The sequence below is a fragment of the Bos mutus genome, chromosome 27, assembly GCF_027580195.1.
Source record: "Bos mutus isolate GX-2022 chromosome 27, NWIPB_WYAK_1.1, whole genome shotgun sequence".
NCBI classification, from domain to species: Eukaryota; Metazoa; Chordata; class Mammalia; order Artiodactyla; family Bovidae; genus Bos; species Bos mutus.
In genome coordinates, this window is record NC_091643.1 from 15082926 (window position 1) to 15109968 (window position 27043).

Sequence of the window (27043 nt, forward strand, 5' to 3'; positions counted from 1 at the left end):
GATTCACTGTGGTGGATCCTGCATCTAGAAAAGTGTCTTGCATCTAATAGTTGCTCAAAACTTACTTATAGAATGAAGGAGGATTGCAAAGATTATTCTAATGGGTTACAACTGGTTAAATTCATTCTGAATGGTCCACACAGATTTTGGTTGCATCACAGAAGGTCCAAGATGTGAAGTCCAGTTTTCACACACTTTCCCACCAACTCAAGTGACTAACTTCTGGAAACTAACTAGACTGTGAGGTCCTTCATGGAAGGGCTACCTCTTTTTGTTGTTTTACCTCCAGCAACGAACGCAGGCATGACCCGTTGCTGTTGTTCAGTCACTAAGTCATGTCTGACTCTTTGCAATCCCATGGACTGTAGCAGGCTCCTCTGTCCTCCACTATCTCCCGGAGTTTGCTCAAATTCATGACCTATATCAGGGACTTAGTAAATGTTAACAAATTAAAATTTTGCCAACACAGGGTACAATTCTTTTGAATCAATATTGCTCAGTTTGCACAAGATTCACAGACTTAAAATTCATCTTTAAATATAATAACATATTAAAATTACTGCAACAGCATACTTAAACAGATTAACTACTTTTACATTACCCTTCCAGAACAAAACATTATTATTATTATTTTGTAATTGCATCTTTTTCTTATTGCAGTTGCCTTACAATGTTGTATTAGTTTCTACTGTACCATGAAATGAATCAGCTCTATGGATACATATATTCCCCTCCCTTAGGCCTCTCCCATCCCCTCATCTCACCCCTCTAGGTCACCACAGAGCACTGAGCTAAGTTTCCTGTGCTTTATAGAGACTCCCACTAGCTGTCCATTTTCCAGTACAAAAAATTATATTAGCCATAAAGATCTTCTCTTTTACAAATTCCACTGTCAAAATTGCATAGAAAGTTGGTGCACAGAAGTGTTATGAGTCTTATAGTATGAAGTGAAAGAGATTAAGATTAGTACAAATAGGATATCTGAACTTTTAAAAAATACTGAAATTTCAGTATGGCAGAGTTGAGGATTTTCTTCCAAATTAATAGTATGACCAGCTCTGTCTTTTATAAAATTCTCTGGGGAAAAAATACTGGATGCTTGGGGCTAGTACACTGGGACGACCCAGAGGGATGGTATGGGGAGGGAGGAGGGAGGAGGGTTCAGGATGGGGAACACATGTATACCTGTGGTGGATTCATTTTGATATTTGGCAAAACTAATACAATTATGTAAAATTTAAAAATAAAATAAAAATTTTAAAAAAAGTCAAAAAAAATTTATTTGTGTGCAAAGTTTCTAATGGTCTTCATTTAAAGAAAGAAATTATGAAAATTTCTGCTGCTACTGCTAAGTCACTTCAGTCGTGTCCGACTCTGTGAGACCCCATAGACCACAGCCCACAAGGCTCATCCATCCCTGGGATTTTCCAGGCAAGAATACTGGAATGGGTTGCCATTTCCTTCTCCAATGCATGCATGCATGCTAAGTCACTTCAGTTGTGTCCACTCTGCAATCCCATGGACAGCAGCCCACCAGGCTCCTCTGTCCATGGGGTTCTCCAAGCAAGAATACTGGAGTGGGTTGCTATTTCCTTCTAGCCATAAGCAATTAGCTAATTACAAATTGACAGTTCCTGTATTAATACACTTGATATTACTAATACTTATAACATTTCTTGAGTACTTCATCAAATGTCAAGCACTATGTTGAGAGCTTTAGATATAATGCTTATTTAAGCCTTAAGCAGACTTGTGATGTGGGTACTAATATTATCTCTATTTTGTAGACAAAGGAATTAATATGTAGATATGTTAGTTTTCTAAGATCACACAATTAGTACTTGATTGAACTTGGTTCAAATTCAGATCCTTTCAGCCCCAAAGTCCAGGGTATTAGTTTCCTGTTTTATAAGCTCTAGTCAATTATTTGACTGGGGAATGTGCCCTGTTTTCTCATCAAAATATTATCTAAAGTATACTATTCTTTATACAAGAAAGAAAGTTAAGAAATTATGCATGTATCTGCTAACCTATGCAAAAAAAAAAAAATGGAGGATGAATAAACCAGAAACTAATGAGCTGAGTTACCTAACAGTTCAGTTCAGTTCAGTTCAGTTCAGTTGCTCAGTCATGTCCGACTCTTTGCAACCCCATGGACTGCAGCATGCCAGGCTTCCCTGTCCATCACCAACTCCTGGAGCCTACTCAAACTCATGTCCATTGAATCGGTGATGCCATCCATCCATCTTATCCTCTGTCTTCCCCTTCTCCTTCTACCTTCAATCTTTCCCAGCATCAGGGTATTTTCCAATGAGTCAGTTCTTTGTATCAGGTGGCCAAAGTATTAGAGGTTCAGCTTCAGCTCAGTCCTTCCAATGAGCATTCGGGACTGATTTCCTTTAGGATGGACTGGTTGGATCTTCTTGCACTCCAAAGGACTCTCAAGAGTATCCTCTAACACCATTTCAAAAGTATCAATTCTTCGGCACTCAGCTTTCTTTATAGTCCAACTCTCACATCCATACATGATTACTGGAAAAACCATAGTTTTGACTAGATGGCAAAGCTTTGACTTTGATGTTGGTAAAGTGATGTCTCTGCTTTTTAATATGCTGTCATGGTTGGTCATTCTTGCCTGGCGAATCCCAGGGATGGGGGAGCCTGGGGGGCTGCTGCCTGTGGGGTCGCACAGAGTTGGACATGACTGAAGTGACTTAGCAGCAGCAGCAGCATGGTTGGTCATAGCTTTTCTTCCAAAGAGCAAGCATCTTTTAATTTCATGGCTGCAGTCACCATCTGCAGTGATTTTGGAGCCCCAAAAAATAAAGTGTGTCACTGTTTCTACTGTTTCCCCATCTATTTCCCATGAAATGATGGGACCGGATGCCATGATCTTCGTTTTCTGAATGTTGAGTTTTAAGCCAGCTTTTTCACTCTGCTCTTTCACTTTCATCAAGAGGCTCGTTAGTTATTCTTCGGTTTCTGCCATAAGTGTGGTGTTATCTGCATATCTGAGGTTATTGATATTTCTCCTGGAAATCTTGATTCCAGCTTGTGCTTCATCCAGCCCAGCATTTCTCATGATGTACTCTGCATATAAGTTAAATAAGCAGAGTGACAATATACACATACATATGTGTGTATGTGTATATGTGTATATATTTGTGGTCTTCATCCAATTTCTGACACAGAGCTCAGAAAACCCTTGGTATTTCCTAAGAGATGAGAGCAATAAAAGTGTCTTTTGTTGTATTAATGAGGTGACTTTTGGAAAGTGCCTATGGATGGGGGCTGGTTGCCAGGAGAAACAGCCACCTGATTAGAAGGCTGCAACTTTCAGTCCTCACCCCCACCCCACCTCTGAGGAGGAGAGAGGGGCTGTAGGTTGAACTGATGGTCAACAGCCAATGATTTAATCAATCATAACTGTGTAATGAAGCCTCCACAAAATCCCAAATGGATGGGGTTGAAAAGTTTCTGGGTTGGTGAACACTCAGAGATTTGGGAAGAGTGTTGTTCTCAGAGAGGTCAACGAAGCTCTGCACTCTTCCTACAACCTCACTCTATACATCTTTTTATCTGGCTCTTACTGGTTCCCTGAGCTCTGTGAGCCAGTCTAGCAAATTAAATGAACCTAAGAAGCGGGTCTTGGGGCTCTCTGGTTTACACCCAGTGGTCAGAAGTGCAGATAACAAACTAGACTTGAGATTGGTGTCTGAACTGTGTGGGGGGCAGTCTTGCAGGGCTGAGTCCTTAAACTGCAGGATCTGACGATACCTCCAGGGAGTGTCAGGGTTGAGTCAAACTGTGAGACATGCAGCTGCTGTCCAAGAATGGTTTGTTGGATCTGAGGGGAAGGTTCCTCCGCCTTACCACCACTACATCACAAGCCGGTGACGGGAACCCCTTCCTCCAAAATAAATAAATAATTGAAACCAACCCCAGGATGCTGGGGAGATCCCAAATGGAATTCAAATGATAACAAATGAGTTTGTATTATGCTTGAATAACTTGAATAAAATAATCACATTGAAGGGCATGGAACAGAGAAGAAGTGACCTAAATACTTTGGAAAAGATGACTTTGGTTACATGCTGGAAGGATGATGACAACAACAAAAAACTGTATACTGATATGGTATTCTTGTTAGTAAATTTGATTTTCATGGAGATATGGCTAGTAACTCTAAAACTAATTTATGTACATGTTAGGATTGAGAAGATAAGCTAATATATAGCAACTAACAAAAGTCATGTTTCTCAGTGTTGGAAAAAGAAGTTACAGTTAAGAAAATGGATAAGGCTCTATCTCTGTAAAAATGCATATATAGGCAGGCCTTGTGTCATTGCACTTCACTTTATTGTATTTTACAGATATTGCACTTTTTACAAATTGAGGATTTGTGGTAAGCTTGTCTATGGCACCATTTTTCCCCCCCAGCATCATTTGCTTATTTCATGTTTCTGTGTCACATTTTGGCAATGCTCCAGATATTTGAAACTTTTATCATCATAACTGTATTTGTTATTGTGATCTGTGATCAGTTATCTTTGGTGCTACTACTGTAATTGTCTTTGAGGTCCTACCAATCACGCTCGAACAAGACTATGAACTTAATGCTGTGTGTGTTCTGACTGCTCCACCAACTGGTCTTCCCCTGTCCCTTTCCATCTCCTTCAGCCTGTATTGCCTAAGACACAATACTGAAATTAGGTCAGTTAATAATCCTACAATGGCCTCCAGGTGTTTTAGTGTAAAGAAAAATTATACATCTCTCACATTAAATAAAAATCTAGAAATGATTAAGTTTAGTGAAGAAAGCATGTCCAAAGCTCAGACATGCCAAACTCTAGGTCTCTTGCACCAAAGTGCCAACCAAGTTATGAATGCAAAGGGGAAATTCTTGAAGGAAATTAAGAGTGTTCCTCCAATGAACACACAAATGATAAAAAAGCAAAATAGCCTGGTCTGGATAGAAGATCAAACCATTTACAAGGTTTCTTAAAGTGAAAATCTAATCCAGAGCAATGTAATAACTTTCTTTCGTTCTATGAAGGCTGAGAGAGGTGAGGAAGCTCCAGAAGAAAAGTTCAAAGCCAGCAGAGTTTGGTTCATGAGGTTTAAGAAAAGAAGCCAACTCCATAATATAAAGTACAAGGTGAAGTAGCAAGGGCTGATGTAAAGGCTGCAGCAAATTTTCTATAAGATCTAGCTAAGATAATTAATGAAGGTGACTACAGTGAACAACAGATTTTTCAATGTAGATGAAAGGGTATTATATTTGAAGAAGATTCCATCTAGGACTTTCACAGCTAGAGAGGGGAAGTCAATGTCTGGCTTCAAGACTTCAAAAAAACTGGCTGACTCTCTTGTTAGGGGCCAGTGCAGCTGGTGACTTGAAGTTGAAGCCAGTGTTCGTTTACCATTCTGAAAATCCTAGGGCCTAAATCTACTCCATTTGCGCTCTGTAAATGGAATGACAAAGTCTAGATGGCTTTGTTTACAACAAGATTTACTGAATACTTTAAGCCCACTGTGGAAACATACTGCTCAGAAAAAAAGATTACCTTCAAAATATTTCTGCTCATTGATGATACACATAGCCATCCAAGAACTCTGATGGAGATGTTCAACAAGATTAACGTTGTTTTCATGTCTGCTAGCCCAGCATTCATTCTCCAGCCCACTGATCAAGGAGTAATCTCAACTTTCAAGTCTTATTATTTAAGAAAGATATTTCTTAAGACCACAGTTTCCACAGATAGTGATTTCTCTGATTAATCTGGGCAAAGTAAATTGAAAAGATTCTGAAAAGGATTCACCATTCTAAATGCCATTAAGAACATTCTTCCTTCGTCATGGAAGAGGTCAAAGAATAAATATTAATGGGAGTTTGGAAGAAGCTGATTCCAAATTTCATGGACTTTGAAGGGTTCAAGACTTCAGTGGAAGACATAACTGCAGATACGGTGGAAATAGCAAGAGAATTAGAGAACTAGGATTAGAAGTAGAGACTGAAGGTGTGACTGAATTGCTGTAATCTCAGAATAAAACTTGAATGATTGAGAAGTTGCTTCTTGTGGATGAATAAAGAGAGTGGTTTCTTGAGATGGAATCAACTCTTGACGAAGATGCTGTGAAAACTGTTGAAATGACAACAGAAGATTCAGAATATCTGATACACTTCAGCCTTGTGTGTTACAGAAAGATCACTGATGAAGGGAAGAGTCATTCAATGTGGCAGATTTCAATGTTGTCCTTTTTTAAGATATTGCCACAGCTACCCCAGCCTTCAACAACTACCATCCTATCAGTCAGCAGTCATTGACACTGATGCGAGACTCTCCACCACCCAAAAGATTACAATTCATTGAAACCTCACAAGATGGTTAGCACAGTTTTTAGCAATAGAGGATTTTTAAATTAAGGAGCCAACTGAAAGACCCTTAAATGACCAAACATGTGACAACTTGAACAATGACAAAATATGACACTAATAGATTATAACACAAAGAATAAATATTCATAAGATTGTACTGATATAAATAAATGATGGGATGAATAAATAATTTAGGGAGAAGGGAAAGCCCTTCTCTAGAAAAATTTCAATTATACAGTGTGGAAGAATGATGGAGATGAAAAATTATCACTAGGAAAAATTTCAGTCCTAACAGTTGCAGATAAGAATTACTGCTGCTGCTGCTGCTAAGTTGCTTCAGTCATGTCTGACTCAGTGTGACCCCATAGACGGCAGCCCACCAGGCTCCGCCATCCCTGGGATTCTCCAGGCAAGAACACTGGAGCAGGTTGCCATTTCCTTCTCCATAAGAATTACTGATGGATGCTAAAATTGGTGGAAAAAATAAGGAAAAATTATATTTGCATAATCTCAAATTATCTCACCACAAGACAGTTAACAATTTTAAAGGAAAGTAACTGTAAAGTGGAGATATGTGACTGATACTACCTTAACAAAGTCATCAGAATCAACATCATCAGTAACAAGACATATCAACATCATGTGCCCCTGCGATAAAGCACTGAGAAGCTCACAATTCATTTCTGTGCTTTTCTTGCCAAAAATGGATAATCTCAATCAAATCCTGAGAAAAGAGCAAGGAAATCTAAACTTTAAAATATTGTATAAGAAAACTAACCAGTATTCTTCAAATGTGTAAGCACCTGAGACAGAAAGGTATCAAGTACTTGTAACTGTCACAATTTGGAGAAAAGGGATAAATAATAATATGGAATCCTGAATTGGAACCAGAACTATGAAACAAACATTAGTTGAAAAACTAGTAAAACAAGAACAGAGTCGATAGATTATTTACTAATACCCCATATATTCCAATGCTAATTTTCTGGATTCCATCATTTCACTCTGGTTATATATGATGTAAACCTTAGGAAAAACCAAGTGAAGAGTACACAGAAACTCTGTGTCCTAGCTTTGCAATTTCTGTAAGTCTAGTGTTTTGAAAATCAAGTTTAAAATATAAAAACATTTGAAAATAATTCTAAGAGGGCAAGATGAAAGAGGCTAGATTATATGAAATATATTCATCACTAAGAAGAGAGAAGATAATTTGGAACATGCATTTTACTGAGCACTATATTCATCTGCTTAAGTTGCCATAATAGAATGTCACAGATGGTGTGGGTTAAACAACAGAAATTTATTTCTCACAGTTCTAGAGGCTTGAAGTCCAATCAAGGTGCCGGTAGGGTTGATCTCTAGTGGGACCTCTCTTCCTGCCTTGCAGACAGCTGCCTTCTTGCTGTGTCCTCACAGACTGAGAGAGTGAGAAATCTCTGTTATCTTTTCCAATTCTTCAGTTCAGTTCAGCCGCTCAGTTGTGTCCAATTCTTTGTGACCCCATGGACTGCAGCACACCAGGCTTCCCTGTCCATCACCAACTCTGGAGCTTGCTCAAACTCATGTCCATCGAGTCGGTGATGCCATCCAACCATCTCATCCTCTGTTGTCCCCTTCTCCTCCCACCTTCAATATTTCCCAGCATCAGGGTCTTTTCCAATGAGTCAGTTCTTCTCGTCAGGTGGCCAAAGCACTGGAGCTTCAGCCTCAGCATCAGTCATTCCAGTGAATATTCAGGACTGATTTCCTTTAGGGTGGATTGGTTGGATCTCCTTCCTGTCCAAGGGATTCTCAAGCATCTTCTCCAACACCACAGTTCAAAAGCATCAGTTCTTTGGGACTCAGTTTTCTTTATGGTCCAACTCTCATATCCATACATGACTACTAGAGAAACCATAGCTTTGACTAGACGGACCTTTGTTGGCAAAGTGCTGTCTTTGCTTTTTAATATGCTATCTAGGTTTATCATAGATTTTCTTCCAAGGAGCAAGCATTTTTTAATTTCATGGCTGCAGTCACCATCTGCAGTAATTTTGGAGCCCAAGAAAATAAAGTCTGTCACTGTTTCCATTGTTTCCCCTTCTATTTACCATGAAGCGATGGGACTGGATGTCATGATTTTAGTTCCCTGAATGTTGAGTTTTAAGCCACCTTTTCCACTTTCTTCTTTCACTTTCATCAAGAGTATCTTTAGTTCCTCTTTGGTTTTTGCCATAAGGGTGGTGTAATCTGCATATCTGAGGTTACTGATATTTCTCCCTGTAGTCTTGAATCCAGCTTGTGCTTCATCCAGCCTGGCATTCTGCATGATGTATGCTGCATATAAGTTAAATAAGCAGGGTAACAATATACAGCCTTGATGTACTCCTTTTCCAATTCTTACAAGACTCCTTCCTATTCTTACAAGGACTCCAGTATTCTGGGAGTAGGGCCCCACCCTATGACCTCATTTAACCTTAATTACTTCCTTAAAAATCCTACCTCCAAAATCACAGTGGGCTTAGGCTTCAATGTATGCTTTTTGGGGGAACAAGATTCAGTTCACAACAAGGACCAAATAGAAGCATAACCTTCATAAGTAAAAAAAGACAGTGCATATGTTGATGGCCACTTTCTATCGATGAAGGGAGATAACAAGAAGGAAGGTGAGAAAACAAGAGATTAGTTCAGTATAAGATAAAATGCTGGAAAAAATAATTTCTTCTGCTGCTAAGTCGCTTCAGTCGTGTCCGACTCTGTGCGACCCCATAGACGGCAGCCCACCAGGCTCCCCCGTCCCTGGGATTCTCCAGGCAAGAGCACTGAACTGGGTTGCCATTTCCTTCTCCAATGCATGAAAGTGAAAAGTGAAAGTCAAGTCGCTCAGTCGTGTCCGACTCTAAGCGACCCCATAGACTGTAGCCTACCAGGATCTTCCGTCCATGGGATTTTCCAGAATAGGGCAGGCAGTACCCACAATTTGATTCTCACATAAATTATACAGTTAATGGCACAAGAGAGCATATGGACTGTGTGATTCTGTGTGTGTGTGTGTGTGTATAAGGCATAAAGACATGCTGATTTCACATCATACTGTCCAGATTTTCATATAACCTCTGAAAACAAGAGGAAAAATGGTACTTAGTAGCAGAAGTAGCTCCATTAACTCATACTTGCTGAATCTCAGTTATATTCAATCTGACATAAAACTCCATGAAACAGACAAGAATGACATTTAAATGCAAAGAACTGACAGACCTACCTTCCCCCTCCACTCTAAATAATAATGTACAGCCACATTCTCCAGCCAATTCCACTTCCTAAGTACCTTGTTTGACATTTTCTTGCAATGAATGGAACCCCTACCAGCATCATTAGCTGTGTAGGATTTTCTCCCGGGAATGGGCAAAGCAGCTGCCAATTCTAACCAGCCAGGATAGAAGGGAAAAATAAAGAAACAAAAGGCAGAATAAAATAAAGTAAATCCCTGCAGTAAATTTGAGAGGTTTTGTTTGCAAAAGTAAAAGATGAAGCAAATGTTACAGCTTTTGGATATATCAGTGAAAGTAAACCACACACTGGTGTGTGTTGATTTGCAGTCCAACAAAATCAGAGACTACAGTAAATCAAAGGATAAAATAAGCACAAAAACAGCACTATCTTCCATGACATATGTATCTGTAGAATTTTATATGTATGGTTTGGGTAGCTTGTCATCATTTTTTGTTATTGTTTAGTTGCTAAGTTGTGTCCAACTCTTTTGCGATCCCATGGACTATAGTCCACCAGGCTCCTCTGTCTATGGGATTTACCAGAATACTGGAGTGGGTTGCCATTTCCTTCTCCAGGGCATCTTCCCAACTCAGGGACTGAACCTGCATCTCCTGCATTGGCAGGCAGATTCTTTACCACTGAGCCACCAGGGAAGCTGTCATCATTCAGGGAAGAATTGACTATAAATTTTCCAGGGATTTTGCTCACTAGAGTGATTTTTGTAGCTTTCTTTCAAGGCTTGGTTATATTTAATAACTGCCTAGAAAGTGGAGAGTGAAAAAGTTGGCTTAAAGCTCAACATTCAGAAAACGAAGATCATAGCATCCGGTCCCACCACTTAATGGGAAATAGATGGGGAAACAGTGGAAACAGTGTCAGACTTTATTTTTCTGGGCTCCAAAATCACTGCAGATGGTGACTGCAGCCATGAAATTAAAAGACGCTTACTCCTTGGAAAGAAAGTTATGACCAATCTAGATAGCATATTCAAAAGCAGAGACACTACTTTGCCAACAAAGGTCCGTCTAGTCAAGGCTATGGTTTTTCCTGTGGTTATGTATGGATGTGAGAGTTGGACTGTGAAGAAGGCTGAGCACCGAAGAATTGATGCTTTTGAACTATGGTGTTGGAGAAGACTCTTGAGAGTCCCTTGGACTGCAAGGAGATCCAACCAGTCCATTCTGAAGGAGAGCAGCCCTGGGATTTCTTTGGAAGGAATGATGCTAAAGCTGAAACTCCAGTACTCTGGCCACCTCATGCAAAGAGTTGACTCATTGGAAAAGACTCTGATGCTGGGAGAGATTGGGGGCAGGAGGAGAAGGGGACGACAGAGGATGAGATGGCTGGATGGCATCACTGACTCGATGAACGTGAGTCTGGGTGAACTCTGGGAGTTGGTGATGGACAGGGAGGCCTGGTGTGCTGCGATTCATGGGGTCGCAAAGAGTCGGACATGACTGAGCGACTGATCTGATCTGATACTTCCACCAGAAGGTGAGGCAGAGGGCTCTTACATGAATAAACTGTGAAATTATTAAAATACATAGGAGTGTCTTTTGTTCCAATAAGGTGACTCTGGAGGGGTTCCCAGGGAAGAGCTCATCACAAAAAATACCAAGCCAGCTTGGAATTTTGGGTCCCACCTCCCATTCTCCAGAAAGCGGAGAGGGGCTGGAAGTATACTTAATGATCAATTGTGATTACATGATGAAGCCTCTATCAAGTATGGGGCTGGAAGAGCTTTGTTGCTGAACACATGGTTGGGGTCAGGGGTAGGGCACCCAGAGAGAGTACAGAAGCACTGGGCCCCTTGCTTTGTACCTGTCCTATGCATCTCTTACATCTGTATCCTTTATCATATATTTTTATAATTAACTAGCAAACAATAAGTAAACTGTTTTCCTGAGTTCTATGAGAAAATGAAAAAAAGTGAAGTGTTAGACACTCAGCCATGTCTGACTCTTTGTGACCCCATGAACTATAGCCCACCAGACTCCTCTGTCCATGGGATTCTCCAGGCAAGAATACTGGTGTGGGTTGCCATTTCCTCCTCCAGGGGATCTTACAGACCCAGGGATTGAACCTGCGTCTCCTGCATCAGCCGGCATGCTCTTTACCACTGAGCCACCAGGGCAGCCTCATGTACAATACTTTGGATTGAGGTAAATAGCCAAAGTGATGCACATTTGAAGCTGTGGGGCACTCAGGCTCAGGCCTGTGCAAGTCCACTGCATTTTTCTGAATCATTCATGATCGATCTTTGGTACTCTTGCTTCTAGTGGCACCAAAGTGGTAGGAAAGGATCAGACAAAAACAGGAAAAAAAAGGAAATTGTGGCTGTTTATAAAATTACCTATGGATTACAATGGTGAAAGGTTAGCAGATAAATGCTTATAATAAACTGAACAAACTCACTAAGGTTGATGAGTGACCCTTCAGACAGTTGATAGGCATTCATGAGGGGAGAGGAGAAGGAAGTCTAAAGCTTCGGCAGGCCTTTTGCTGTGGACTAGGATTTGGTCTCAAGGAGTATCAGGGGACATTCTGTCAGTCTGTACTTCAGAAAAGCAAACGAGACCCATAAAGGATGCTTTAGACTCAGAATTATCATTGTTTTGCTTGCCAAGTTCTCATCAATCTTTGATTAATTGTTAGTCTCCAGAAACCATCAAGTGGTAAAGAGAAGAGGTGAAAGTAAGACAGAACATGGAAACATAAACTACAAAACAGGAAGGAGCCGAGGCACTTCAAGTTAAGAAAGAGAAAATGGGGAGAGCGCTGCGTCACAGTGATGTGTGGTCTTCGATGGTTCTCTGGCCAAGAGATAGTACAGCAATGCCCAGAGTGACGTGCACAGCCAGCACCCAGGACTGAAGACCTTGGTCTCTCAACAGTCTTTGACATAACATACTGAGCTTTAAATTTTTCCTCCTACTTCATTTCCACCCTTGTCCTGTGTTTCTAACTTCCCATCTATTCAGCTCTTCGGATGCAGTTATCTGGATGAACTCTCCTCCTTCTCCACTCTTGTTTCTGATCTACTACATAATTCCTCCCTTCAGAGATGGCATGTGCTTTTAATAACAGACCCAATGGTTCACAACTCTTTGTCTTTCACCTTCCTTCACAGGAAGTCTGGATTAGGGAGTCTTGATATCAGGACTCTGTCCAATCCCTAGCCCAGACCCTAAAGCCTAAGTCCAAAGGCTTGGAACAATGTAAAGGCAGCCTTCAAGAGAAGTTATCTTGACTAAATATCCATGTGGCCTTATGTAAGTCACTTAAACTTCAAATTTTTTTCTTTTAGAAGTTTTTTTAATCTATAAATCTTTTTTCTTTGTGTGTGACCCCATGGACTGTATCCAACCAGGCTCTTCTGGCCCATGAAATTCTCAAGGCAAGAATACTGGAGTGGATAGCTATTCCCTTCTCCAGGGAATCTTCCTAACACAGGGATCAGACCCAGGTCTCCCTCATTGCAAGCAGATTCTTTACCATCTGAGCCATCAGAGAAACCTTTTTATTATCTATAATCTATCTACAATTTTTGTTTTTATCTATAAGACAGATTATCCATGCTTCCAACATGACAGGGATACTCCTCTGGTCCATGAGGGAGTGTACTAAAAGCTCGAAGACTGTGGGAATCCAATGTACTGGAGAAAAGCGGCTAAATTCTCAAGGCCATCAGGCATTTGCTCTCCTTCTATCACAGGAGAATAGACTTGTAGGACCTGATCCAGTATCCCAGGCACCAAATATCTCTTCATGGCCTCCACCTGGACTACAGGCATCTCAATGCTCCCTGGGAGGGTGTGATATGGAGGGACCATAGCCATCCTCAGGGAGTTAGAAGCCTGAATGCCAGGGTTGAAGTGTGGCTTCATGAAGCTTGAACAGACATATATCCATCTCATCTCTTCCCTCCAAGATGGTGGGTTACAACATAAGACAAAGACAGAACGAGGTATGTAACAGTTAAAAATACCCAGGAGGAAGTCAGGGGTTGGGCACTGGAGAGACCAACTGGAGACATCTTTTAATTTAAGATACAGTAAGTACAGAAGAACAGTGCAGTGTTTCAGAACTCGAAGGTTCCCCATCAGTGGAAGGAACCTTTGGGGTGAGCTTTCTAAGACAGTAAGTGTGATTCCTAGTAACTGTTTTCAGTTTGCCTTCATGGACTTTGATCTGTGGTGACTATGGTATGACTGGCTGAAGATCACATTCAGGAAAACAGAATCACATTGGTAAGAGAAGTCTATTTGAGGTGGGGAAGAACCCCCCAAACTCATCAAATGATGGTGGCAAATGTCAGAGAATCTTTGATAAACACAAAAATGAAAATGTAGCTGGCACTATCATAATTCCATACAACTTTCCATAATGTATGCAACAAAGTAATAACAGCATATCTTGGTGCAATGAAATCTTGTTAAATTGATATAGTTTTATTCAAAACAGCATGAATTTGAAGTAGCTATTTCTCCCTAGTTGACTCAAATGTCTTACTGCTCTTAAATAAAATATCAGATAATATATACTTAAAGTTCTTCTTTTCATAGCTCCCTTAATATAGAATTAACAAGGTGTTACTCAATTATTTAGAGTTTTCTGGTAAAGGGCCCATAAAGCTTTCACAAAAATAATGGGAAACGTGTCCATAATTCTCATCTGGCATGTGATAAAATTCAAATTTGGAAAGTTGCAGGAACTTCTTCAGCCAGCAGGGCTAGTCTTTCAGAGCGTGAATCTAACTATTGTGAGAGCAGTCAGGATGATGCTGAGATCTGGAGTGAGTCGTGGTGAATGTGTGAGCCGGAGCGTGGGGAAGGTGGAACCACAGCCAAGCTGCCAGAAGGAATCAGCGTTCAGAGAACGTGGTGTCAAGGAAATCTGATCTGGGCAAATGACTGCCTTAGAGAGAAATGGCAAGACCAAGACATGTCCCAAAAGGAGCAAGGAAGTACAACTGCAGAGTGCACAGGCGTGGTCTGCAGGCAAGGTGTGCTGCTGTGGGATGCTACAATCCTGCCTTTGGAGTTAGATGTGCATTAATTTTTGGTGTCTGCCACTTTCAAGCTGTGGGACTCTGTGGCATTTCCAAGCCCCATTTCCTTTATTTGTAAAATGGAATGTCAATCTAAAATTTATGCCAGAGCTGAAGTGAGCCCAGGTGGCTCAGTGGTAGAGAAACCACCTGCCAATGCAGAGATGAAGGATACATGGGTTAGATCCCTGGGTCAGGAAGATTCTCTGGAGGAGGAAATCACAACCCACTCCAATATTCTTGTCTGAAAAATCCCATGGATAGAGGAGCCTGGTGGGCTATGGTTCATGGGGTCGCCAAGAGTTGAACACAACTGAGCAACTGAGTATGCATGCATGCTGAAGTGAGAGGACCAGAGAAACCAAGTCCAAAGATTCTAATACTTTATCTTATAGGATTGCTGTGGGGACCACGTGAGCAAAGTTATGTGAAAGTGTTCTGTAAACTCTTAAGGAAATACATGACTCTTACTCATTTTTTTATGTGTGCCAAATGAAACGAAAAATGTGTTTTTTCAAATTAAAAAGAAATAAAAGTTTAAAAATTCTATATGTTGAAAGAGTTAATCATACTACTAAAAATGTTAAAAAATGATGTGGGAAAATTTTCTGCTGTGTTGATATATATGTATGTGCATTTGTATTCCTATTAGAATTATAGTGTACAGTAGACAGTCCTAAAACTATTTTTTCTTCTTATCTAACAGCACTTTTCCATATTCTTGAATATTTCATTTTTAAATAAGGGAAAGGAAGATAATGCTGACTTAACCCCAATAAAATGAATCAGTGAGTGAGTGAAAGTTGCTTAGTCGTGTCCGACTCTTTGTGACTCCATGGACTGTAGCCCACGAGGCTCTCCTCTGTCCATGGGATTCTCCAGGCAAGAATATTGGAGTGGGTTGACATTCCCTTCTCCAAAATGAATCAGAGGGGACTTTTATAAGAAAAATATTTTTATAGACATTTGTTGGCAAGTAGTTACTACTAGCGGCTGTGATTTTTGTTGCTTCAGCCAAAGATTATGAATAAAAGGTTGAAAAAATATATTCCAAGCAAAAGTCAATATGGAAATGAAAAAATCTGTAGGGAGAAAAAAAAACAAAACAAAATTGGCTATGTAGTAAAGGTTACAGAGCAGTATTGAGGATTTAAAATATATTATCAGACAGTGAGGTCTAGACTACCTAGACCTTACTATGAAAATAAAAATATAAACAAAGCCCTATTAACAAAGAGAAAAGCTAATTCTGTAACACAGTGAGTAGTTGAAGAATGCAGACACCAAACCTTTAGTAAAATTTAGAGCCCTCATCATCAGCCCTTTTTGGAATAAGTAACTCCAGATTACCCTAGAAACATACATCCAGCAAATGATCTGAGTTGTGTGTAAAACTCTTTCTTATTCTGGAGTCTGCTCCAATTAAAGAATTTTCACTACAAATGAGTATTTGATTCAAACTACAATGTCCCTTTCACTTTATTGCTTCAAAAATGCCATTCCTCTAAATTCCATCCTACTAAAGATAAGCGACAAGGATATATTTTATAGCACAGAGTAATATAGCCATTATTTTGTAATAACTTTAAGTGGAATATAATCTATACAAAATATTACATCTCTATGTTGTATACCTGAAACTAATGTAATATTGTAAACCAAGTATACTTCAATTAAAAAAATGCTGTCCCATATTCTCTTCAGGTCACTGGCACAGGAATGCAGTACACGCCCCAGGCATACCCCTGTTTCTTGGCCAAGCAAGTTGTTTATATGCTATTTAATCATGATCATGTTCTCTATTGCCACATAACCATTTTGAAATTAGTGGTTTAAAAGAACGATGGGGCTTTGTGCTTCTTATAAGTCTGAAACTTTAGCGTATTGTGTGCTGACTCACCTCTGCTTCTGGGGCCTCGGACAGGCTCACCCAATGGCTAGAGGCCCAAAGCGCTGAGCTGAGGCTTCTCTCTCCTCCTGTGTGGTGGCCATGGCTTTCTACGTGGGACCTTTAGCGTGGTGGCCAAGAGTTAGCTCTCTTGCAAGGCAGCTTAGGGGTCCAAGATGGAATGTTCCCAGAGGCCTGGATGAAAACTACAGGGCTTTTTCCTGGCCTAATTTCAGAAGAACTGGAATAATTATTGATCAGGCAAGTCAATAAGACCACCCCAGACTCAATGGGAGAGGGGTTAGATTCTGGCTGTCAATGGGAGGAGAAGCAAAGTCTGGGAGATCATCTTTAATCTACCACATGTTCTCCTGTTAAAAAAAAAAAAAACTCAAAGAATTATTTGAAAGAACTGGAGAGAAATAAGAATCTGTGAGAATTCATCCTAATTTTGTGACTGATGTAAAGAGAAAAGGATGACTTACGGGATCTTTTCTCCAGTTTGCCTTTTTGTTGCTTTGACTCTAATACAGACGACTCGTTCTCAGTTCCTCAAAATACTGGCATCTGGGGCCCACTCATTTACACATTCAGGGACTTACACTCCCACTGTCTTACATTTTTCATCTTACTTAAAAAAATAAGCAAGCTGCCTTATAGTTCATAAAAATGTCAGAATTATTGGATGTTTTAGTTTTTAGAGTCTTCATTTTAATTTTTCCTTTCAGTAGGCCATAACTAATAGTGTCCCTATAGGTTGAAACTGAGAGAAGAATTTTTGTTATTGCTTTAATATCATCAGGTGAAATGTGCATAGGAAAATTATTTCACGTCTATTCACATTGCCACTGAACATCAGTGATATTGTGGCAGGTGATGAGCAAAATAAACTGAATGAAAGGATGATGGATTTAATAAAAAACAGAAATTGAGAAGTACATTGCTTACAGATTACAGAACAAGCAGTGGAAGAATGAAAAATTAGAAGTGTGAGTTAGTCTCAGTAATCTCTATGCTTGGAGAAGCAGTACTTGAGCTGAGGGAAAAACAGGAGTGAATGACCACTTTGCATGATGTTAATTTCAACCCTCTTGAATCATGGCCTCATTTATCAACACCTGTTGCTGGTTTGGGTATAACTCATAGACCTTCCCTCAGTTGTGAATCAAAAATCTCTTCATTGTTAAAGCCCTATAATCTCATCCAGTTTCCAAGGTTACGAAGACCATCAGACCCTCCTATTGGAGAGGTAGTAATAGAGAATATGCTCACTTCATCAGAGTTGGAATGAGAACACAGATCAGGAAAATACTCTCATTTACATTTGAGACACTCATAATGATTCTCTATATACATCCCTTTCTGGATATTGCCTACACCCTGTGTTATTCAAGGGCCCTAACTTCAAATGGTGGCACATTCTTATTCGGTCTTTTTCTGATAACTTGACATTATTCAGAGTGCTTTTACTCTTCAGTTTTCAAAAGGTCATTATTTAAAGCTGTGGAGTTGTCCTGAAGAAGCAGGGCTGTGTAATTCTACCTGTGGACTACAAGTCCTGTGATACACACTATTTCCCATGTACTGTTCAGAGCACTTTATATATAATAATATCTTTTACCCTTTCAGTTCAGTTCAGTTGCTCAGTTGTGTTCAACTCTTTGCAACCCCGTGGACTGCAGCACAGCAGGCTTCCCTGTCCACCACCAACTTCCAGAGCTTATTCAAACTCATGTCCATCAAGTCAGTGATGCCATCCAACCATCTCATCCTCTGTCATCCCCTTTTCCTCCTGCCTTCAATCTTTCCCAGCATCAGGGTCTTTTCCAATGAGTCAGTTCTTTGCATCAGGTGGCCAAAGTATTGGAGTCTCAGCTTCGGTATCAGTCCTTCCAATGAATATTCAGGACTGATTTCCTTTAGGATGGACTGGTTTAATCTTGCAGTCCAAGGGACTCTCAGGAGTCTTCTCTGACACCACAGTTCAAAAGCATCAGTTCTTCGGCATTCAGCTTACTTTATAGTCCAACTCTCACATCCATACATGACCACTGGAAAAACCATAGCTTTGACTAGACAGATCTTTGTCAGCAAAGTAATGTCTCTGCTTTTTAATGTGCTCTCTAGGTTGGTCATAGCTTTTCTTCCAAGGAGCAAGTGTCTTTGAATTTCATGGTTGCAATCACCATCTGAAGTAATTTTGGAGCCCCCCAAAATTATCCTTATAACAACCCAATGAAGTAGTTACCATTAATTATGTCCATAGTACTAATGGGAAAACAGAGACACTGGATGGTTAAATTAATCACTCAAGACATTATTCCAATGGCGAGTGGCAGAGCTGGGATTCAAACGTAGGCAGTCTGAATCCAAAGTTATTACATCACTTCATAAAAGGCTCATACAGCACATTGTTATAGAAAACTATTAAATGTTCACATTTCAAAGAAAAAAGTGATTTTTATCCAAGTTCAAATTTAGAAATAAGAATTGTGACTTGTCAGAGTCTTCTCAAATATCAAGCCGTGTTTACCCATTGCTTTGTCCACTGCAGCCTGGGCGGAACGGAATCTAGAGCTATCACTAACTTACACAGTGGGAGAGATGCTGAGAGATGGTCTCGGTGGGAACAGCCATTCCAGCAGGTGGAATATAGTTTCTAATGAGTATATATGTTGACTATGAGGAAGTGTAGATGTGTGTTGTAGTCAACATTATGGGGATATGTTAATCATGAATAGAGGGGCCTGGGCATAGCAATTCAGCAGCTGGTATATGGAGGTCAAAGTGATACATGGAGGTAAACGTGATCTACTAGTTGTCATTGGATAAGTCAGTTACTGAGGATCCAAGGCATGGCTCAGTTATGGATACTGGTGAATAGGAACAGAATCATTAAAGAGAGGTGTGACTTATTTTTGTGTCTTAGAATATTGGAGTAGAACTTCCTAACTTGCTCCTTTTGAAGAAAAAACACATAGATCAGTTTATCAAGAGTAAAGAGTATGATAGGAAAGATGAGAAAGGAAGGCTATAAAGTCAAGTCTAGATTTGAAATTTGAATGAGAACAGAATGAAATAAAAAACATGCTGTATTATTAGTATTTAATTATTTAAAAACAGCAAAAAAAGCCAACTTAAATTTCTTTATTTATAAATAGCCACTGTTCAATACTTGATATATTTTTCTAATTTGGCTAATAGAGTTTGCCAAGAGAACACACTGGTCATAGCAAACACTGTTTTCCAACAATACAAGAGAAGACTCTACACATGGACATCACCAGATGGTCAACACCGAAATCAGATTGATTATATTTTTTGCAGCCAAAGATGGAGAAACTCTATACAGTTAGGAAAAGCATGACTGGGAGCTGACTATGGCTCAGATCATGAACTCCTTATTTCAAAATTCAGACTTAAATGGAAGAAAGTAGGGAAAACCATTAGACCATTCAGGTATGACCTAAATCAAATCCCGTATGATTATACAGTAGAAATGAGAAATAGATTTAAGGCACTAGATCTGATAAACAGAGTGTCTGATGAACTATGGACAGAGGTTCATGACACTGTACAGGAGACAGGGATCAAGACCATCCCCAAGAAAAAGAAATGCAAAAAGGAAAAATGGTTGTCTGAGGAGGCCTTACAAATAGCTGTGAAAAGAAGAGAAGCCAAAAGCAAAGAAGAAAAGGAAAGATATACCCATTTGAATGCAGAGTTCCAAAGAACAGCGAGAAGAGATAAGAAAGCCTTCCTTAGTGATCAGTGCAAAGAAATAGAGGAAATCAATAAAATGGGAAAGACTAGAGATCTCTTCAAGAAAATTAGAGATACCAAGGGAACATTTCATGCAAAGATGGGCTCGATAAAGGACAGAAATGGTATGGACCTAACAGAAGCAGAAGATATTAAGAAGAGGTGGCAAGTATACACAGAAGAACTGCAGAAAAAAGATCTTCATGACCCAGATAATCACGATGGTGTGATCACTCACCTAGAGCCGGACATCCTGGAATGTGAAGTCAAGTGGGCCTTAGAAAGCATCACTATGAACAAAGCTAGTGGAGGTGATGGAATTCCAGTTGAGCTATTTCAAATCCTGAAAGATGATGCTGTGAAAGTGCTGCACTCAATATGCCAGCAAATTTGGAAAACTCAGCAGTGGCCACAGGCCTGGAAAAGGTCAGTTTTCATTCCAATCCCAAAGAAGGGCAATGCCAAAGAATGCTCAAACTACCGCACAATTGCAACTCATCTCACATGCTAGTAAAGTAATGCTCAAAATTCTCCAAGCCAGGCTTCAACAATACATGAACAGTGAACTTCCAGATGTTCAAGCTGGATTTAGAAAAGGTGAGGAACCAGAGATCAAATTGCCAACAACTGCTGGATCATCAAAAAAGCAAGAGAGTTCCAGGAAAACATCTACTTCTGCTTTATTGACTATGCCAAAGCCTTTGACTATGTGGATCACAATAAACTGTGGAAAATTCTGAAAGAGATGGGAATACCAGACCACCTGACCTGCCTCTTGAGAAACCTGTATGCAGGTCAGGAAGCAACAGTTAGAACTGGACATGGAACAACAGACTGGTTCCAAATAGGAAAAGGAGTACATTAAGGTTGTATATTGTCACCCTGCTTATCAAACTTCTATGCAGAGTACATCATGAGAAATGCTGAGCTGGATGAAGCACAAGCTGGAATTAAGACTGCTGGGAGAAATATCAATAACCTCAGATATGCAGATGACACCACCCTTATGGCAGAAAGTGAAGAAGAACTAAAGAGCCTCTTGATGAAAGTGAAATAGAGTGAAAAAGTTGGCTTAAAGTTCAACATTCAGAAAACTAAGATCATGGCATCCGGTCCCTTCACTTTATGACAAATAGATGGGGAAACAGTGGCTGACTTTATTTTGGGGGGTTCCAAAATCACTGCAGATGGTGACTGCAGCCATGAAATTAAAGACACTTGCTCCTTGGAAGAAAATCTATGACAAACCTAGACAGCATATTAAAAAGCAGAGACATTACTTTGCCAACAAAGGTCCGTCTAGTCAAAGCTATGTTGTTTTTTTTTTCTAGTAGTCATGTGTGGATGTGAGAGTTGAACTATAAAGAAAGCTGAGCACTGAAGATTTGATGATTTTGAAGTGTGGTGTTGGAGAAGACTCTTGAGAGTCTGCAAGGACTTGGACTGCAAGGAGATCAAACCAGTCCATTCTAAAGGAAATCAGTACTGAGTGTTCACTGGAAGGACTGATGTTGAAGCTGAAATTCCAATACTTCGGCCACCAGGTGCAAAGAACTGACTCATTGGAAGAGTCTGATGCTGGGAAAGATTGAAGGCAGGAGGAGAAGGGGAGACAGAAGATGAGATGGCTGGATGGCATCACCGACTCAATGGAGATGAGTTTGAATAAACTCTGGGATTTGGTGATGGACAGGGAGGCCTGGCGTGCTGCGGTTCATGGGGTCACAAAGAGTCGGACACAACTGAGAGACTGAACTAAACTGTGTTTATTTTATAGAACTGGGATAATATTTATACCTGAATTTGTATCCTAAATATTACATTGTAAACATTATTCTATTAATAGTTATATTATGAATAATACAATCTGATAACATGTTTTAATAGATGTATAATATTGCATCCTATGTATTTAATATCTTCATCCCCAAATCCCCCAACATTTAAATTATTCAATTTATTACTAACACAAAGTGGATATCCTTATATGTAAAACTTTATGTACAGTTTTGGTTATTTTTAATACTAAGCACTAAATTTGTAGAGAAACTATTAAAAAATGGATAGTGGAACTTCTTGAAATTTTTACATTTTGCCCAATTGTTTTTCAGAAAAGTTGTACCTGTTTATGCTCCCACCACAAATCTGAACTATTACTTATGAAAATTTATTCTCTCTCTATCCACTTTATGATTGAGAATAGAATTATGTCATTCATTCATTTGATAAACTGAATATTCATTAATGGGTTACTGCATAAATACAGTGTACCCATATCTGCTCTAAATTCCAGGGAATCAGTCTCATATTTGCTTTATTTTGAATTTTTATAGTAGCCAGGTTTTTCATACATGCATTGATTACTTATCTTCCTTTTTTGCAAGAAGAAAACTTGTGATTTTTCTTTCTTAAAAGAGTAAGAATTAGTGTCTTTTATATGAAAGGAACATAACAACTGAATTGAAGTTAACTGTAAGAATATAAAAGAAACACAATTCTGGCTCAGTTAAGCAGTGAAGAATTGAAGTTGGCTTCATTTACAATTTGTATAAAACACATTTTTGGGGGGTTTTATTCTGCTTTTGTTTTGCATGTTGTTTGGACTAAGAACCTTACTTTAAAATTACTAGAGTATGATTAGCTGAACCTATCTAATAATGGAAACTCTTGACAGAATCCTGAAGAGAAGTTCTTCTCATGGAAAACTTTGGTCTTTTGCTTCAGCATTGTTTTACCAGTCCTTGTAGCTCGATCAGTGAAGAATCTGCCTACAGTGCAGGAGACCTAGGTTCAGGAAGACCCCACAGAGGAGGAAACAGCAACCCACCCCAGTATTCTTGGCCAGAGAATCCTATGGACAGAGGAGCCTGGCAGGCTACAGTCCATGGAGTCGTAAGAGTCAGACATGACTTAGTGACTAAACCACCATCTGGAAACCACCATCCACCAGTCAAGGAAATCTTATTTTGGGGCATCCTGCCTTTGGAATTTGTACTTTTTTCACCTTTAAATATAACTCATACAGGTACTGCTTGATATATATTAATGTTTATCACATGCCTTTTTTTTTTTTTCCCCTAACTTACATAAACTATTTTGGAAAAATGACTATCTTATATATATCTTTGTGTTATCGTAGTGCTAAGAATAAAATAAACATTTATAAATTGTTGAATAAATTAATTATTGGGAAAGAAAAGTTAAAAAGAGGCAAAAGTAATGTCTAATAATATTAAACAAAATAGATGTCAGATATCATTTTGCTTCATGAAATCAAAACATACAAAGGCTATGTGATGTACTGAATCGTTTATCTACTGAATAAGAGAGTTAGGCAGTTTGATATAGGACACAAATCTCCAATGAATAAAGTTCAGTGAAGTTCGTTGTTATACATGCAAGACCATAAGAGTCATTTTCTACCTCCACAGGTTTTTAAAACCAAATTCATCAGCTTGAAACACTATTAAAGTATGTTATTGGCATATATCTAATCACAAAAAGCAAAACTAAATTTAAATTTTATTTCTTCTTCGTCATGACTTCCCTTTCAAATCGACACAAGTTACCAAAATCAAAGACTGTGAAACAATGAATATGCTAAAATAAGCACTCTGTATTATTCACTACTTTATCACAGAGTCATATTTAAGGAAGCAGGCCCTGGGGCTGAAGCTGCGGGAGGTGCAGCGGGACAGGTGAGGCGGGCCGGGGAGCGCGGGTAAGGGGGCGGCGCCCCGGTTCGTGCCGGGGCTTAGTGACCGTCTCCGTGCGTCGGCGGAGCCCGCGAGCCCGCCAGGCGCCTCCTCTTGAGATGCTCGAGGCGTCCCCAGTGGTCCTCGTCCTGGCGAACTGTATGGTCCTGACAGAAGGTCTCCCTTAGATCGGTGCCCGGGAAGCACCCCCCTCCCCCCAGCAAAAATGTGACTCTTAAGCCAAGACCTGAGGGAATGAGATGGAGCCAGTCACCCCCACCCCCACACCTCAAAAAGGTGACTTTAAGCCAAGACCTGAGGGAATGAGATGGAGCCAGTCACCCCCACCCCCACACCTCAAAAAGGTGACTTTAAGCCAAGACCTGAGGGAATGAGATGGAGCCAGTCAGTCAGAGAGCAGGGCCCTACGAAGAGCTGTCATGTCACAATGATGGTCAGACAGACGCAAGGAGGTGTAAGCCCTACTTGACAGGATGCTAGGACTCCTTTGAGACCTTACTGTTGGGTATTACCCTCCTGCCACACTCGGGAAATTGGGCCTAAGAGGGCCTGTCGTTTGCTAAGTTGAAGGCTGCTGCTGCTGCTGCTGCTGCTGCTGCTGCTGCTGCTGCTGCTGCTGCTGCTAAGTTGCTTTAGTCGTGTCCGACTTTGTGCAACCCCACAGACGGCAGCCCACCAGGCTCCCCCGTCCCTGGGATTCTCCAGGCAAGAACACTGGAGTGGGTTGCCATTTCCTTCTGCAATGCATGAAAGTGAAAAGTGAAAGTGAAGTCGCTCAGTCGTGTCCGACTCTCAGCGACCCCATGGACTGCAGCCCACCAGGCTCCTCCATCCATGGGATTTTCCAGGCAAGAGTACTGGAGTAGGGTGCCATTGCCTTGTCCTTCTCTTAATTCTTCCTTGCATGGACTTCAGTTTCTCCTCTGTGAGCAGTGCCGCTTACCCAGAATTGGTTGGGGGGTTCAGACAGGAATCTAAGTCCAGCTTTATAGGTCCAGCTTTTTGAAAGAACACTGGGTAAACAGATGGGATAGTAGGAGGGAGAGAATGGATGATGGGAAGGAAAAATGACCCCAGGAAGAGGGATATGGATCCAGGAGTGTGGAGGAAAGAATAAAAAGGGTAGGGAGAGGGGAGGAAATCAGTTAGCATCCCCATTGTGGGGGTAGGTAAAAGTGAGTCTGGTTGCAGGAGTGTGGCACTGTGGAAGAGGCAGTATAAATAACAGCCTGGCTATTGTTTCTTCCTTCATCTGGGGGCTCAGCTAGGCGAAGAGGCAAGAATAAGATGAAGCTGAAGACCATACAGAATGGCCTTAGCCTTAATCGTGGAAGAGGGGCAGGAAAATGTTTTTTGGATTACATTATGTTGCACCTTATTAATCAAGATTGTTTATGACCTGGCCTTAATTTACCTTTCCCAGTTTTCCTACACAGAGAAGGCGATGGCACCCCACTCCAGCACTCTTGCCTGGAAAATCCCATGGACGGAGGAGCCTGGTAGGCTGCAGTCCATGGGGTCGTGAAGAGTCAGACATGATTGAGCAACTTTCACTTTTCACTTTCATGCATTAGGGAAGGAAATGGCAACCCACTCCAGTGTTCTTGCCTGGAGAATCCCAGGGACAGGGGAGCCTGAAGGGCTGCTGTCTCTGGGGTCGCACAGAGTCGGACACGACTGAAGCGACTTAGCAGCAGCAGAAGCAGCAGGATTCTTATCAATGGTATAGCATTATACTACTTTTTGATTATTTTTGAACATAGGTTCTGGTTTCATGGGACTATCTAAAACTTTATCAAACTTCAGGCTTATGATTTATTCGATTTTGTGTCATATTAATAAAAATTTTTAATAAAATGCTGTATGAAATAAGCTTTTGTATTATTTGGACTTTAGTAAAACAATGAGAAGGCAATGGCACCCCACTCCAGGACTCTTGCCTGAAAAACCCCATGGACAGAGGAGCCTGGTAGGCTGCAATCCATGGGGTTGCTAAGAGTCGGATACAACTGAGCGACTTCACTTTCACTTTTCACTTTGATGCATTGGAGAAGGAAATGGCAACCCACTCCAGTGTTCTTGCCTGGAGAATCCCAGGGACGAGGCAGCCTGGTGGGCTGCCATCTATGGGGTCACACAGAGTTGGACACGACTGAAGTGACTTAGCTTAGCTTAGCTTAAAACAATGAAAATGTAAAATGAAAATTTGCATTTAGTAAAAAATTAAAATGTAAGACAAGTTTGTTCTATTTTCATGTTCTTACATATAAAAAATTAAAATGTAAAACAAGCTTTTTCTATTTTCATGTGATTTTGCTGAGTATAATATCATAGTATAATGCACCAATTGTTAAGCATATAGTTCAATGAAATTTTCTAAACCAAACACACCCACAGATCAAGCAATAAAATATTCCCAGTACTTCACAACTTCAGTTCTTGTGTCCCTTTATACTATCCTGACTTGAAGCTCCAAAACGCGTTTTTAATCCACTGGCATACACACACACAAAACTCTAAATGCATGTGATTTTTTATTTGTTCCCTTTGTCAACATTATGTTAGTGATGTTATAGCTATTCCTATATTTGCGTGCAGCCATTTGTGTTCTTTTCCACTGCTATGTAGTACTCCTTTCCATCATTATACCATATGATATATTTATCTATTCTACTTTTGGGAAATATTTGGGCTGTTTCTAAACGGTACTCATATGTACATTCTTGTACATATCTTTCGGTGAGTACACACACACACAACGTCTGTCCCAGTATATACCTGGGAAAGGAACTGCTCAGTCAAAAGATCCAAAATTATACAAATTTAAAAATAACAGACATGAACGCATATTTAGGAATGAAGAAGAATTATTAGGCATTTATAAGATTCAAAATGGTCTCCCCAGAGAACAGATTTTCTCAAGTGTGTAGCTCAAACCAGTTGGCAAATATCTACAGCAGCTTATTTGAGCATCACCGCTTAGCCTTGGAGGGATA